The 14,184-nt window shown below is 41.8% G+C and overlaps 1 protein-coding gene across 33 annotated transcripts in view; it reads right to left on the reverse strand.

The window, feature by feature from the left end:
* NCALD (neurocalcin delta) overlaps positions 1 to 14,184 on the reverse strand; it is a 438,037-nt gene that overhangs the window by 273,773 nt on the left and 150,080 nt on the right. Inside the window, exon 1 of one of the 33 annotated variants that reach the window (XM_055348155.2) lies at positions 7,753 to 7,833. The exons of 31 other annotated variants lie outside the window; for them this stretch is intronic. The gene's annotated coding sequence lies outside the window, so the exon portion shown is untranslated. Of the gene's footprint in view, positions 1 to 7,752; positions 7,834 to 14,184 lie in introns of those variants that run through there. One more of the 33 variants, XM_019032589.4, reaches the window with a different exon arrangement.

Raw genomic sequence — 14,184 nt, forward strand, 5'->3', positions numbered from 1 at the left:
GTCTCTGCAGAAGAGGAGGTAGAAAGTTGAATCAATTGGTTAAGTGTCCCATACTCTGCCACTGAGACAACTACAGTGTTGCTGCTAAAAGCAGAACACAGACTTCCAGTGCCAGGGCCTGCCAACTAGCAGGCGTCTCAGAACCCAAGGCCTAATGGGTTATCAATGCCACCAAGAGTTCTGGGAACCAACGCCCCACACTGCCACCAGCAAGGCAGCAGAGGGTGAGGATTCTTCTCTCCCGGCCTCACTCTCTTGGACTCTCTACCCCAGAGTAGGCCTGCGTTCCCAGCATCAGAGCAGCTTGTTGACACAGCTCTTAAAATTGACACACACACACACACACACACACACACACACACACACACACGCACACACTCACCCTCAGTCATTTCATGCCAGATGCTCTGCCAAGGCACGTTAGCCAGAGGAGTTTCAACATCAGCAACCTCCCCTCTGACAACCCCAGTGTACTGTGACACCCAGATCACTAGCCGTGAGAACAAGTCAGAGCCTCAAAGGGAAACAGAATATGATGGGTTGCCCCTTAAGAGGTGTTAAGCAAATCTGCCCATCACTTTCAGCTTTGTATAATAATAAGTTTTGGAGAACCTATGACCAATGTCACCCATCTACAGACCTCCAGGTTTCTCCAAGCCCCAAACTCTGGAGTAGGTAGGTATTGGCTTTATATCTACTTAGCTAAAAGAGGCTACTCAAGTGGGTCTTCCCAGAATAAAGAAGTTTTGCTCCAAGGTGAAGAAATCACAAAAGCTGGAAATAAATGGCCAACTTTAAAGGGCAGTTTTTCTTAAAAGAAAAAAAAAAATAGATTTAACTTCCATTTCATATAGCCCCTTGTACCTTAAAGCAACTTTTCCGGATCAAACAAGCAGATCAATAGATAATTTTTGTGACAAATAGATTTTCCAGGCTGGAGTTTAATCATCTAGGACTAAGCCATGGTAAACAAAAACTCATAAACTCATCTCTTTGAGGTCAGTGTTTGACACCAAGGTACTGCCTAGAGTGCTCTGCTGTCACACCTGAGTCTTTTTATCCCTAAGACGGGTCACAATGCTTCCTGACTCAGGACGCTGTGAAAAATGCTTGCTGTAATGCCTGCACTGTTATGGCCCAGTACCTGGCACAGGGAAAGGGCTTGTAGTTTCTTTCCCCACTTCCTGTGCCTGTCATCTAGCCACCCTCTCCCCAAAACCCTCCACATCACTCTCCTGTAAAAAAAAAAAATGCTGGTCCAAACAGCATATGCCTTCTTCACACTGTGTTCTTCAAATTCTATCATAAATTTTTCCCCTCCAAGTAAAATCCCAGCAAAGCCCCACAATGCATACCGAGCAAACTGGTGAATGTGATCCTGAAAGAGCCTGCCTGAAGCCCCATTGCCTAGTGAAAAATACTTGCTAGCAAAATGCAATCCAAGCATCTCTGAGGACCCCAGTTGCTTGAGACAGTCCTGAATGAATTGTGATTGGATTCTACTGTATTCACAGGAGGAGAAGCAGGTTGGAGCTTTCATTGGTTCAGCCTTAAACCACCTTGGAATTTGGCAACACAAGCAGTCTCTGCAAGTAAGGAAAGCCCCCAGGGCAGAGCCGAGCACACCACCTGTCTCCATTAAATCTGGTGACATACAGAACCATTTGTTCCTTGCAGTTCTCAGCACAAAGCTACAGTTATTTTTAATTCAAAAAAATACGGTACCATCCAAATGATGTCTCCATTTTTACCTAAGCCAAGCTCTGAAGGCCCATTCTCACATTAAGGGGAGAAATCTCCTGCCTGTATTAGCTGGTGAATTCACTACTCAGAATTGACCAAGAAATCTGATTGGGTTTCAATTATTCAAGATTCCATTCTCCTGTTTTTGAACAGCCCTCAGTCTATTCCCCCACACTTCGTAATGATGATACTGTTACTTCAACATAATTTTTAGCTTTTCAAAGCCCTTCAACATTTATTTCATTTGACTAGAAGAAACTCTAAAAAACACATAGTTTGGGAGAGAGTATTATGTTAATTATCATATCTTTTAATGAAGACATAAGTAAAACCGAGGTCGTCTGATTCTCAGACAGGGCCAATGGCTATGAGAGCCCAGGGTGGCTTCTGCCTGGCAAAAAAAGACACACCTCAGAAGGGCTTTTTAATTTCTTCCAGCATGAAACTTCATCTTGGTAACTACTACCAGATAATGGATGACATTTCATTACATTTTGTGATACATCTAGAATTTTCCATATTGAATCATATGAAATAACTAATGTTTGGCTGTTTTTGACTTACAAAAATAATTTCATATGATTTGACCTAATACTTTACAACTTTCAGCCTTCTGCAGGCCACATAGGCCCAAGCTCTTAGATTGATTTCAGGCCTGAAAAACGTAGAAAGTAGAAATAAATCTAAGTGTGTGTGTGTGTGCACACACATGTGTTTACAGATAATAGAGCATACATCATTTAGCTTAGCCATTTAGGTACAACCCTCAAAGTGCTCTCAGAGTAATACTACAAATAATAATAATGAAGAGAAGGAGAAGATGAGGAAAAGCCGCTCCATGAACATTAAGTAACTTACCTGTAACTTTCCAATCACTGATTTATCTCTGTAGTAACTTAGCTATCACAGATCATTTCTTAGCCCAAGTCCCTACTTATTTCAGTTTCTACTCTCCAGATTCTTAGAATGTAGCAAATAACCTCTTTAATGCCTTTTACTTTTTAATAAGGAAATATGGAGATTTTGTTCATGTATTTACATTGCTTCTGCTGGTTTCTACTTTTTCTTCCAACGTCTTTTCACCCATAATGATCTTTTAATTGCATTGTGTATTATTGCATTGTAATAGTGCTATAATAACAAAATATTTCCTTGCAAATTTTCCATCAATGGTACTGCCTGCCCCCTCCTGGAAGGCAGATTTCTACCATCAAAAGAGTCTGAACTTTTTGTAGAATTTTTGTGGCCCCAACCCAAAAAGCTCTATCTACTCCAAAAAATTGTTTTGGCTGTACAGGCTAACTATCTTCTAGCAGTATATTACTCTATACAGTTGTTAAGTTTCAGGGCTCAAAGCCTAACATGTGGTTTAACAGAAACTAGGCTGCTCCTAGGAAAGCATATGACAGAATTCTGCTTCTATCATTGTTGTAACAGAATTTTTTGAACTCAGAAAACCCCCATAAACCCACTAAGTTGCATCAACTGTGTTTGCTACAATGCTGTTCAAATCTGCCCCCTCACCCAATGCCAAAAATCATTCCCTTGAAGTGTTCTAAAGATGTTGCCACAGTTTAAATATGGTTTTTCTGCTCCAATACTCAGGCTGAAATTTGATTATTGTTGTGGCAATGTTGCAAGGTAGGGCCTAATAGGAGGTGTTTGGGTCATGGGGACAGGTCTCTTATGAGTATATTAATGCCATCTTACAGGAGGGAGTTCACTCTTGAAAGACTGGATTAGTTGTTATAAAGTGAGGTCCCTCCCTGTGTTTGCCTCCTTGCACATGCCCGTCTGCCTTTCTGCTTCTGCCATGTCTTGATGCAGCACATGGCCCTCATCAGAAGCCAAAAAAATGCTGGAACCATACCCTGGGACTTTCCAGACATCAGAATCATGAGCTAACTAAACCTCTTTTCTTTATGAATTGTCCAGCCTCAGATACTCTGTTACAGCCACACAGAATGGACTAAGACAGATATGAAGCACGAGATGTCAGTGTGTATCGTGGTCTTCAGCTTGACTCCTCCTGTCTGCAGCATCATTCCTTCCCTCAGACAGTAAAGGTTACGTGGTTGATATAGATTGGCTCTGTGTCCAAACCCAAATCTCATCTCAAATTGTAATCCCCATAATCCCCATGTGTCAAGGGCAGGACCTGGTGGGAGGTGATTGGATCATGGGGGCAGTTTCCCCCATTCTGTTCTCATGATAGTGAGTTCTCATGAGATCTGATGGTTTTATAAGGGGCTCTTCCCACTTTGCTCATTTGCTCTCTCTTGTCTGCTGCCATGTAAGACATACCTTTGCTTCTCTCTCATCTTCCACCATGACTGGAAGTTTCCTGAGGCCTCCCTGGCAACGTGGAACTGTGAGTCAATTAAACCTCTTTCCTTTATAAATTTCCCAGCCTCAGGTATGTCCTTATAGCTGTGTGAGAATGGACTAATACAGTGATGGTCCAAAGTGGTACCAACTGGTTGCACAGAGGGCATCAACACAAAGTCATGCCTTCTGTTGATGGCTGAAATGGCTTAATAAAAGACCCTGAGACCCCAGAAACACTGACCTGGCCTCTTGACTCTATTTTTATTTACCTGGCTGCCCACCTAACCCCAGTTATCCTCCCCTTTCCCTTCATCTTATGCCTGCCACATATGAGAAATCTGGAAAAGACATGAGAAAATATGTAATGACTTGTAGAAAGTCATGCCATCTTCTGCAGCTGGGAGGTTGGGCTCTTAGATTCATCTTGGGTTGGAAGAGAATTGGACCTGAACAGCCTTTCCATGTATTCTCACAAAACCTCTCACAGGAATCCACAGATTCACTAGAGGTATGTGAGGAGGAGGAGGATGTTGATGAGGATGAAAACTGACATGCAAATTTAAACTTCTACCTCTAGAAAGCACTGGCAAAAAGTAAGGGCACAAGTCAAGAACATGGAAAAAAATCAAGTACTTCCAATGACATTGGCACCAGGACTTCTGGAAAATCAGTGAGGAGACAGGGCTTTGAACAGAGCCCAGGCTTTGTGGTCAGGCACAGTTGGACTCTGGATGGGCCACTCACAGGCTATGCCACTATGCACATCTCAGCTTCCTTGTCTCTAACTGGGACAAAAATAGCTATTTTAATATGTTGTTGTGGGGATTGAGATAACCCATCTGCTACTCCAGAAAAGTGTAACTATTTTTTCCCTCTGTTCCCTTTATTTTTGTTAGGATGGCCTTGATGAGAATAACATGGCTCAGAACCCACTTTTCAACCTGAAGATAATTTCTGCAGGAACAATGATGTTTGAAAGCTTACCATGAAATCTGCTACTCACTGAATTCGACTTATTTCTAGAAGGTTCATTACTAAGGGCATTTTTGAGTATCCTCAGTGCCTGGCACTGAATTGGAAGTTACTTTTTCCCAACCTAAATACATAGTTTAGAAGTAGTTCAATGTCCATCGTGGGGAAAACATATAGTTAATATTGAGATAAAGCCTTGAAAGATGAGTAAACCCTTCTCTCCCTGATGGGCAATGCTCCAGTTGGTGCAATTCAGCTGTCCTGAGCTAGGCCACACTGAAAGAGTATGATCCCAGAGTTCCCCAGAACTGCATAGGGTAAGCTGGATCTGGACTGAGGATCAGCTCACAACAAACAGTTTGTTCACTTGCAGTGGGAAGAGACAGTTGTCACTTTAAGAGGAATTGGATGAGCCAGGGTGAAACAAAGAGCCCCCAAAGTGCTCCATGAAAAAATTAATGGGGATGGGGGATATTGAGAGTTGCCCCAAAGCAGGAGTGGTATGAGGAAGAGAAGGGCAGTGATATGGATGGGGCAGGAGGCCAGGGCCAGCACTCTAACAAGGAAAGCAAGGGGGAAAATTTGCAGAAAGAAATTTTCTGTTCCAGGTATGAGAACAGAGGACCACACTTTGTTCAGATTTCCTTAGTGTTTACTTAATATCCTTTTTCCATCCCAGGATCCCATCTAGGATACCACATTACATTTATCATCATGTCTCCATAGGCTCCTCTTAGCTGTGACTGTTTCTCAGACTTGCCTCGCTTTTGATGACCTTGAGAGTTTTGGAAAGTCCTGCTAAGGCATATCATAGGACGGCCCTCTGTTGCAAGCTGTCTGATGTTTTTCTATACTTAGATTGAGGTTAGGGGTTTGAATGAAATAGACTTCAGAGGCAAAGTGCCATTTTCATCATGTCATATCAAAGGTGCATATTCCCCAGGATAATTTTTAAAAGAAAACTAATATTTAACCCTAAACTATGTGCTACTGTCCCCCAACTGGTATCCACAAAGAACTAGGAATGTCCACTGCACACAAATGCCCTGTATGAGAATTGTTTGGGGTAAACCAAGGAGAAGAAGCTGGTGGTGGGTTCACACAGAGCACAGAGGGAAAGAGCCACAGGTGAGACAGATGTGTGACCAAGAGTTCTGGAGCAACCAGAAATCAGAGCAAGAGTGGACCATGAGACCACAAGCTTCTAACGTTGCAGAGCACCTAGGATAGAGTTCAAGTCCTTTTTATATATCAAAGAATCAGGCAACCCCAGGTAACATCTGAGTTACAAATTCTTCTGCACTTCATGTATTTATTGAACAGCTACTATGAGTCACGCACTGTACCAGGTGCTGAGAGCTGGGGAAAGACATAAAGATGAATCAAATGCTTTTCCTTCTCTAAAGACCCTTAAGGAAATATAAATGCTACCAGCCTGATAATCCTTCTAGTCTTGCACTTGCTCCATTCTTTCATCAGTTTATTATCTTCACAAGATCCCAGGGTCACACAAGAGCTATGTTAACAAGTGGCCAGGGGCAAGAACTTTAGCTCTCCCTGCCCTCAATAATCCTCCCCCAAAGCCAGTCCAAATTTTATTTAAAAGTATTCCTTGATATAATTAATTTCCACTTTACCAATTTCCCATTTTATCAATTTTCATTTCATTGAAAGTAATGGCAAAACCCGCAATTACTTTTGCACCAACCTAATATAAATAAAAGCATATTTGGAAGACTTTTTAAATTTTATGATCTTTGATATATAAACTAAGAAAAGCTGTGTGTTTCCTTTGCAAATTTACCTTCATGAAAAGTCCCTGTCCCATTCTCCATCCCCAGCTAAAAGATTACTGCCCCAAACCCCCTTCTACGTGGAAATTCTGGAGCCACCCCATGTGACATAGGGAGGCAGTATATTATCATGGCCCTTTGACAAGAAAATGCAAGCACAGAAAGGACAGGCACTTGCTCAAGCATGTGGGATGTCATGTAAGCCAAGTACACAACAGGGATCAGAACAACTTTGATCCTGCCTGCAGAAGCCGCTCCCTTAAAAATATATAATAGCCTAAACGCTTACATGACTAGCTCTGACACATAAGCTGATACAAGCAAACATACAATGATACTTTCTGCAATTTTTGTGTGTGTTCAAAACAGCAATAAAAGATACTAAAATAACTAACAACATGCCGACAAGGGGTAACTGCTATTCTAGAAATTATACATACATTCAGGGTAGAAAGATCTATGGGAAAACACCTTAGTTATGCCAGAAAGGACAGGAAATGGAAAAATAGCACCTCTGGGCATAAGCCAGTACTAATATTTTGAAATGAAACAAAATATGCCCCATCTATGTAAGCACTAAATACAGTTACTACACATACTGAATCAACGCAATTGACACATATACAAAACACCATAGAACATTTGAGCAAGACAAAACCTTAGGTCATCTCAACCAGAGGTTTTTCAATGCTTCTTAAGTCTTAGAACCTTATGTACAAATGAAATATTATAAAGATAAACATTACATTGGTTGGGTGAATTGGCCCAGTGACCCCTTTGGCTCTAAGGGGATCAAATAAACTCTGTTTGAAAACCACTTCTCTAATCCAATTTCCTTATTTTACAGGACTATTTGAAAATACGCCGAGTAAGAAAAAATTGTGTGTACTGGTGCAGTGAGGGCTGTTTTACTCACAGCTTTAAGTTTATTTCTTCGTGTCCCAGAAGTTTGCCATAGCTGCAAAGGCAGTGCTTCTCAAACTTCAGTGTGTATAGGAATCAATCACCTGGAGAGCTGTTGAAATATGGCTCTCTAAGCCCCACCCCCGGAGATGCTGATTTAGAAGGTTGGGGTGTGGTCATGGATTTGCACGTCTAATCAGCTCCCAGGTGCTACTGCTGGGGCCTCACTGTGAGTGTCACTGTACTTAAGAAAAGCCTACAGAAACAGCCTTGCTCTATTGGAAAATGGAGGCACCAAAAATAACCCTTGTAAGGCTCCTGTGCCCAACACACCAAGGTGCTTGCAACTACTAGCATTTGTTCAGGTGACTGAATTTGTGAGACCTCTACGATTTAAGGTTAGCTGCTGCAAGTGAGCAGCAACTTGACATTGGCAATATCACTTCTCCTCCTTGGGACAGTGCAGAGGTTCACCTTCCAAAGCTCTCACATAAATGTCCCTATTTTAATATGGGATTTTCACACTTTCCAGGCTTTCTGTTCCTCTGGTGGGCTTCTGTGGAGAGTATGCAAGCTGTGTTTTCTATCTTCTTTTTTACCTTATATCTTCTCTTTGTATTTCACCTTCACTCTCCAACCTATTCTACCCTGCTCTGGGCCTTGTACAATTGACCCTTATGGACCAAAGCAATGGTTCCCTTATGTCTTGACTGCTGGTTGGGTTGTACTCATAGAAGGCATTGGCAGGAGATTGGGAGGTGGAAGAAAAGTGTGCACTCCCCCAGCTTCCTCCCACCAAGATGCCGTGGGTTTGCTATACTCCATTGCCATTTTTCACAGCTCCTTTTAAGTGGCCAACTCTTTACAGCTCTTCTCTGTGGGTTCTGGTAACTCTCCAGGCCTTACCCTTCAGGACTAGAGGGAGTAAAGGCTCTCAGCTGTAGCTAGCCCTGGGTGCTGCACTATCTCTAAATGATTTCTATAAACCCTGCCCTCACTTTCACAAGTCACCCCTTTGTTAAATTCTCCTCAAATTACCCATTTGAGAGTACCTGCCACCTCCTGTTGTGACCTTGGCTGGTACACAAGCAATGTCTCTTTGAATGTTCTCCTAAGGGACCTGGGATTGGGGACCCCCCGACTAATAACGACCTACTCTCCCTGTGCTAACTTCAGTTTAGCAAAACTCCCCTCCCCTTCCCTCACTCACACAGGGATGAAAAGATAAAATAATTTATTTGACCTCAATTTACACTTTTGGAAACTCCAATGTTCATATCCAGGCTAGTTGTAGCATTTGATGTATGCAATAGCTTAAATACCCAAAGGAATATACAAAATAAATTGTACACATAGATTTAGATTTTATTTGAAGCTTTTTTTATGGTTTGCCAAGTATTTTAAAGGCTGATTCTTTCATTAGGAGAATGCCTGTCATTGAATAAACATTATCTATTATTCAGCAATATAAACTAAGCTCCTACTATGTGTCAGGCCCTTGGTCAGACCCAGTGTATACCCAGGTGAACAGTCTACCCCCCTGCCCTCATGGACACTACAGTCTAGCAAAGAAGGGAAATACTTAAAAATGAATCACAAAGTTTATTCTTAAATTACTACTGTGGTAAGTGCTATGAAGGAGAAACACAGACACTATGAGAGCATCCAAGGCAAAGGGGCAGGAGTGAGGAAAGAGGAAGTGGGGGCCAGGGACAGTGCCAGGAAGTTAGGGAGGGCCCCTGACCATGCCTAGGAAATAGCAGGCTTACGTGGAGATACTTCATCTCACCATGATCTTTTCTGAATCTTCTCCTGATATAAATTTAAATTTAAAGAGAAACAAAGACATTAAAAATGTGAGTTCTTTGGCAAAGAAAAATGGTTATTTCTCCTTTCCATCTTTTCATTACCTCTCTCTCAGCAGGTAATGAAAATATGGAAAGGAGAAATAACCATTTGCCCAGCATGAAACATTACCCAGAATTTTTTTTTACAGTGAAAAAAAAAAAAAGAAAAATATTGTGGTTATTACATGTGTTTTCGCACTAGGAGAACAAGTCTCCATTTTCTATTTTTGTCCTAAACTATATTTATTCAACATTCACACTCTATGTTTGGATACCTCTGCTGAAAAGTTAAAAGTATTCTAAGAGAATTGGGAGATTTTTTTTCCATCCCTTAGGACATTTTTGTTGGAATTTTTGTTGTTAAGTTTCCCGAAGAAATTTTCTAAGTACTCAAATTGCTAAAAGGCATTTAAAAATGAACTAATTTTCAAATTAGCTGAATGTTCAAGCAGCAAACTTGTTATTAACATGGGGCTTGGCCTCTTAGACACTTCCTGCTCTCACTCTGTTTCAAGCAGACATCCCATTAAAGGCCACACAGTTGTGAACACTCAAGGACAACTCCACCGTCCATCCTTCCAGGTGCACCCACTCTGCCCTGAGCATTTCTGGGGGCTGCAATCCTTAGACAGCTCTCAACCAGACTCTGGCACCAGCACAGACAGGTACCTGCCCTTCCATTTTGTTGACAGATTCCTCCTTTATGACACACACAGCGATCCTTTCAGAGTTTTTAGATTTTTATCCTAGCTCAGATAGGGCCACTGGGCATATTACTTACTTTCATGAAGGCCCTGATACTTAAGATGGTCTTCAATTACTTAAAGGCTAAAAGAGCTCTAGGTAAGTCACGGTAAATAGAGCAGGAAATGAGCAAGCCCAGGGGCTTTGTCTCCTCTCCTCTTCCTTCTCTCCGCCCTCAGTGCCCCCTCCCCAACAAGCCCCTTGTCCCCTCTCAGCAGCTTCTTTTTTAAGGTAGATGTGCCTCGTCCATACAGCAACCAGTGACCCGAATATAAATATTGTGCCCACCCCCGAGAAGTGCATATGCCTGCTTCTCAGTCACACTACACAGGCTGATTTTTCAAGTTAAAAAAATATGATTACTGTACTTATGTATCCCAACTATGTTTACCTCTTTTTTCCCCTTTGCTAATTTAAACAGAACCTTTTATCCTTTAGTTAAGCAAATGGTGATTAAGAGCACTTGTATCATAATCAAGGTCGAACTATTTCCACATCCTTCATCCAGGCTCCCAGAGATTATCACCATCCTCACTCTCATTACTGACACAGATTAAGGGTCAGGTCCTGTCCTAAGTGCTTCACATAAACTGTATTTCATTTTATCTTCCTATGAATTCTGCAAGGTGAAGACTATTATTCTCCACATTATGCAATTGAGGAAACTGAAGCACTAAGAAAGTAAGTTACCTGGGTAATAAATGGAAGACCTGGGAGGTCAGCCCAGATCTGCCTGATTCTACAGCCCAGTCTCTACACCATGATGATATTTGTCAAAATGGAACTCAACCCTTCAACTGAAGCATGCATAATGTGTGCAGGTGGTGGTGGTGGTGGTGAGGACGCTGTTTTTATAGTAGCCTCTAACATGCATGAGGGGGCAGGCAGACTGCTTGTCTTATTCACCATGGATCCTCATCACTTAGCACAAGGGCTTGGCACAAAGTAGGAGATCAACAAATGTGTGCTGAGGAGAGGGAGGAAGAAAGCAAGAAACGAAGAAAGGAAGGCAGGCAAGCTCTCCAAAGGAAAACAGTGTTTGATAAAAATCAGTGTTGGGTAAAAAGCAGATAGCAATACATAACTGTCTGAAGCTCAATTCCTGGATCTGAATGCTATGGCCCTTTAAGAAACAAGGAAGCAGTTTTTCAGTAGTTCAGAGTAATGAACAAGATGGGGAGCAAACTACTAATCAAATGGTAGACTACTCAGATCAATCAGATCAGCCCACATACAAACAGGCAAGAAATGCTCAGAGAGCCAAACCCCAGAGAAGCAGAAGGCAGATTTTCATTCCAGAAGATTCCAAGAGTGGGGCTGGGCAGATGACCACTGGCAGGGGGACACTGGGAGCAACCCCAAAGACTAGTAAGTAATCAGGAGGGCATCTTTCAGGTAGCAGGCATTCTGGAGAAATTTCTTTTTGCTAAAACCTAACAAGGCTCATAAGGCCAGCCCTCCCTTAAAGTATGGCGAAGAATGCATTCTACACCAAGAATGACTTATCATTCATTCCACTGTTCATTGCATGTCTACCACACTGGATGCTGGGGACAGAGTAATGAACAAAGACGACGTTCCTACTCTCAGGCAGCTTACAACAAATCAGCAAATATGCATGAGAAATATCAGGAAATAAGTGCTATGCAGAGAACAAAAATAGAGTCCTATAGCACTCTTGGAGCTTACAGCAAATCAACAAGTAACCATGAGAAATCTCAGGATGGGAAGAGGCATCTGCAGAGAAACCATGCTACTCACTTTAAAATAACACAGAAGAAAAACAAGAAGTCATTCTGAGTTTTCTCAGTAAAGCCAAAAGCTACAATCTCTTCTTCTTCCTGGAATTTATAGACATAGTTTTCCTTTCAGAATGCTGAAAGAAGTGTGACTGAGTTAGACTGTAACAGCTCAAATCATTATAAAACAGAGCAAGAGCAACAAATAGAAAAAAGTGAAGAAATCCCTATCGACAGTGTTAAGGATGGATTCTGCAGGCCTCAGTCATTCTGGCAACTAACCGACTTTCCCAGCCAGTCTAGATGCCCCAGAGACCCTGTTAGCTTCAAGGAATGGTGAAAATCAGAAACTCAGCCAGGATAGTCCTTGTGTTACATCAGGGCCTGAGGGGCCTCATGAGCTCACTCGCAGGAGGACAGGGTGGTGGTGGTCCTGTGAAGGCTTGGCAGCTTTGAGGGGCAAAAACACAGCACTGAGCCAAGGCCAAAATGGGGGTGGGGGCAGGGGGCACTGGTTGATTCCACATCAGCCTTGGCATCCCTGGAAGCCACGTACAGTGGCCAGGACAACAAAAGCAGTGCCTACAGCACTCAGACAATGGCTTTGCTCTCTCACCAAAGGGGAAAATATACAACCCCAAAACCCCACTCCCCATCTTCTCCCTGCCCACTCAACAAGGAAAAGTGGAGATGGGGCACACATTAGATGCTGTGTCACAGTTATGCCATGTCTTCTGGCACAGGCGGCATTTTACTGAAGGGGGAGGCATGCACAGTGCAAACCTTTTTTAGCCCCCAAAGAAGAACTATGTCACAGTTAAGCAAGGAGGCCGGATTTATTCTGTGGGCACTGCAGAGGGGCTGCAGGTTTTTAAAAGGGCTAGGATCAGACCCATGCTTCGCAAGAGAAAGACTATTGGTGAAGGGTCTCAGGATACATAGAGAAAACTGAACAAGAAGGCAAAGTATCTGGAAACAATGAAAAATGAGGAATAGCCAAAAGGACTGGGGAAGAAAAGAAAACTTAGGGGACACAAAATAATCCTTTTCACGTATTTCAAGGGCTCATATTTGGAAGACGGTTTTACATTTCTCTACAAGGAAAGAATTCAAATAGAAGCTCAAGGGGGCAGGGATAGACTTCACCTGAAGACTAAACAAAAGTACTTTCTGATGACTAATGCTGTGCAAAAATAGAGCAGGTTACCCATGAAAGCAGTGAGTCACTGGCGGTATTCATGTACCATCCAGATTGCATAGCCATGAAGATCCCAGGCCATTTTAAGCCCTATTATTTATTGCTTTTCTTCTGTCATCCCTAAGGCCCTTCTAAGTCTATCCAAGTCCTACTCCTCCTTAAAAACCCAATTCAAGTTCCATCTCCAACTTGCTGCATGCTTTTCCACAACCATCTCTCTCTTTTCCAAATAAAGCACTTATTACCAGTACCATTTATCTGGAAGATAAGTACAGTTTTGTGGCATTATTTCAATTAAACAGTCATTTAATTCTTGTCTATCAATCACTTTTCATGGGTTTTATCTCTGCAATCAGATTAGCTCCTCGAAGGCAATAACCTCCTCTTATATATCTCAAACTAGCTTTGCACATAGCAAATGGCCAACCCGTTGGTTTATTACCAGGGTTCCTTAGTGCCTATTCTGAAAAACTACAGGTCTCAGTATAAATTTCTTGTATGCATACCTACAAGAAACCTTGTGGGTTCCTTCAGATGTCCTATCTTGATTATTTCATTTCCTGATTATAGCCAGTTATATTTTAGTTTTATTGAGTTGAATATTTCTTCCAATTAAAATAGTATTCTTCCACAATATATTTTTAGAGAAGGGGAAAAAAGATTAAAACTTTTAATTAAAAACATTTTATAACCTTTCTTTCCATCACAAAATAAAAGGAATGGTTCAGCAGCAGAATGTCATCCAGAAAACCAGCTGCTTATGAAAGGATTAATTTTTCTCATGGCTGAATTAAACAAGTGCAATTAACAGTACTGATTTATTCTCCTGCCCAAAGGTTACCTTTGTGAATATTTGAATTCAAGACCAATGACAAATTAAAGTGACCTTCAAATTAAATGGCCATAAGGAACTTCTC

The sequence above is a fragment of the Gorilla gorilla genome, chromosome 7 (assembly GCF_029281585.2).
Source record: "Gorilla gorilla gorilla isolate KB3781 chromosome 7, NHGRI_mGorGor1-v2.1_pri, whole genome shotgun sequence".
In the NCBI taxonomy this organism is placed as follows: Eukaryota; Metazoa; Chordata; class Mammalia; order Primates; family Hominidae; genus Gorilla; species Gorilla gorilla.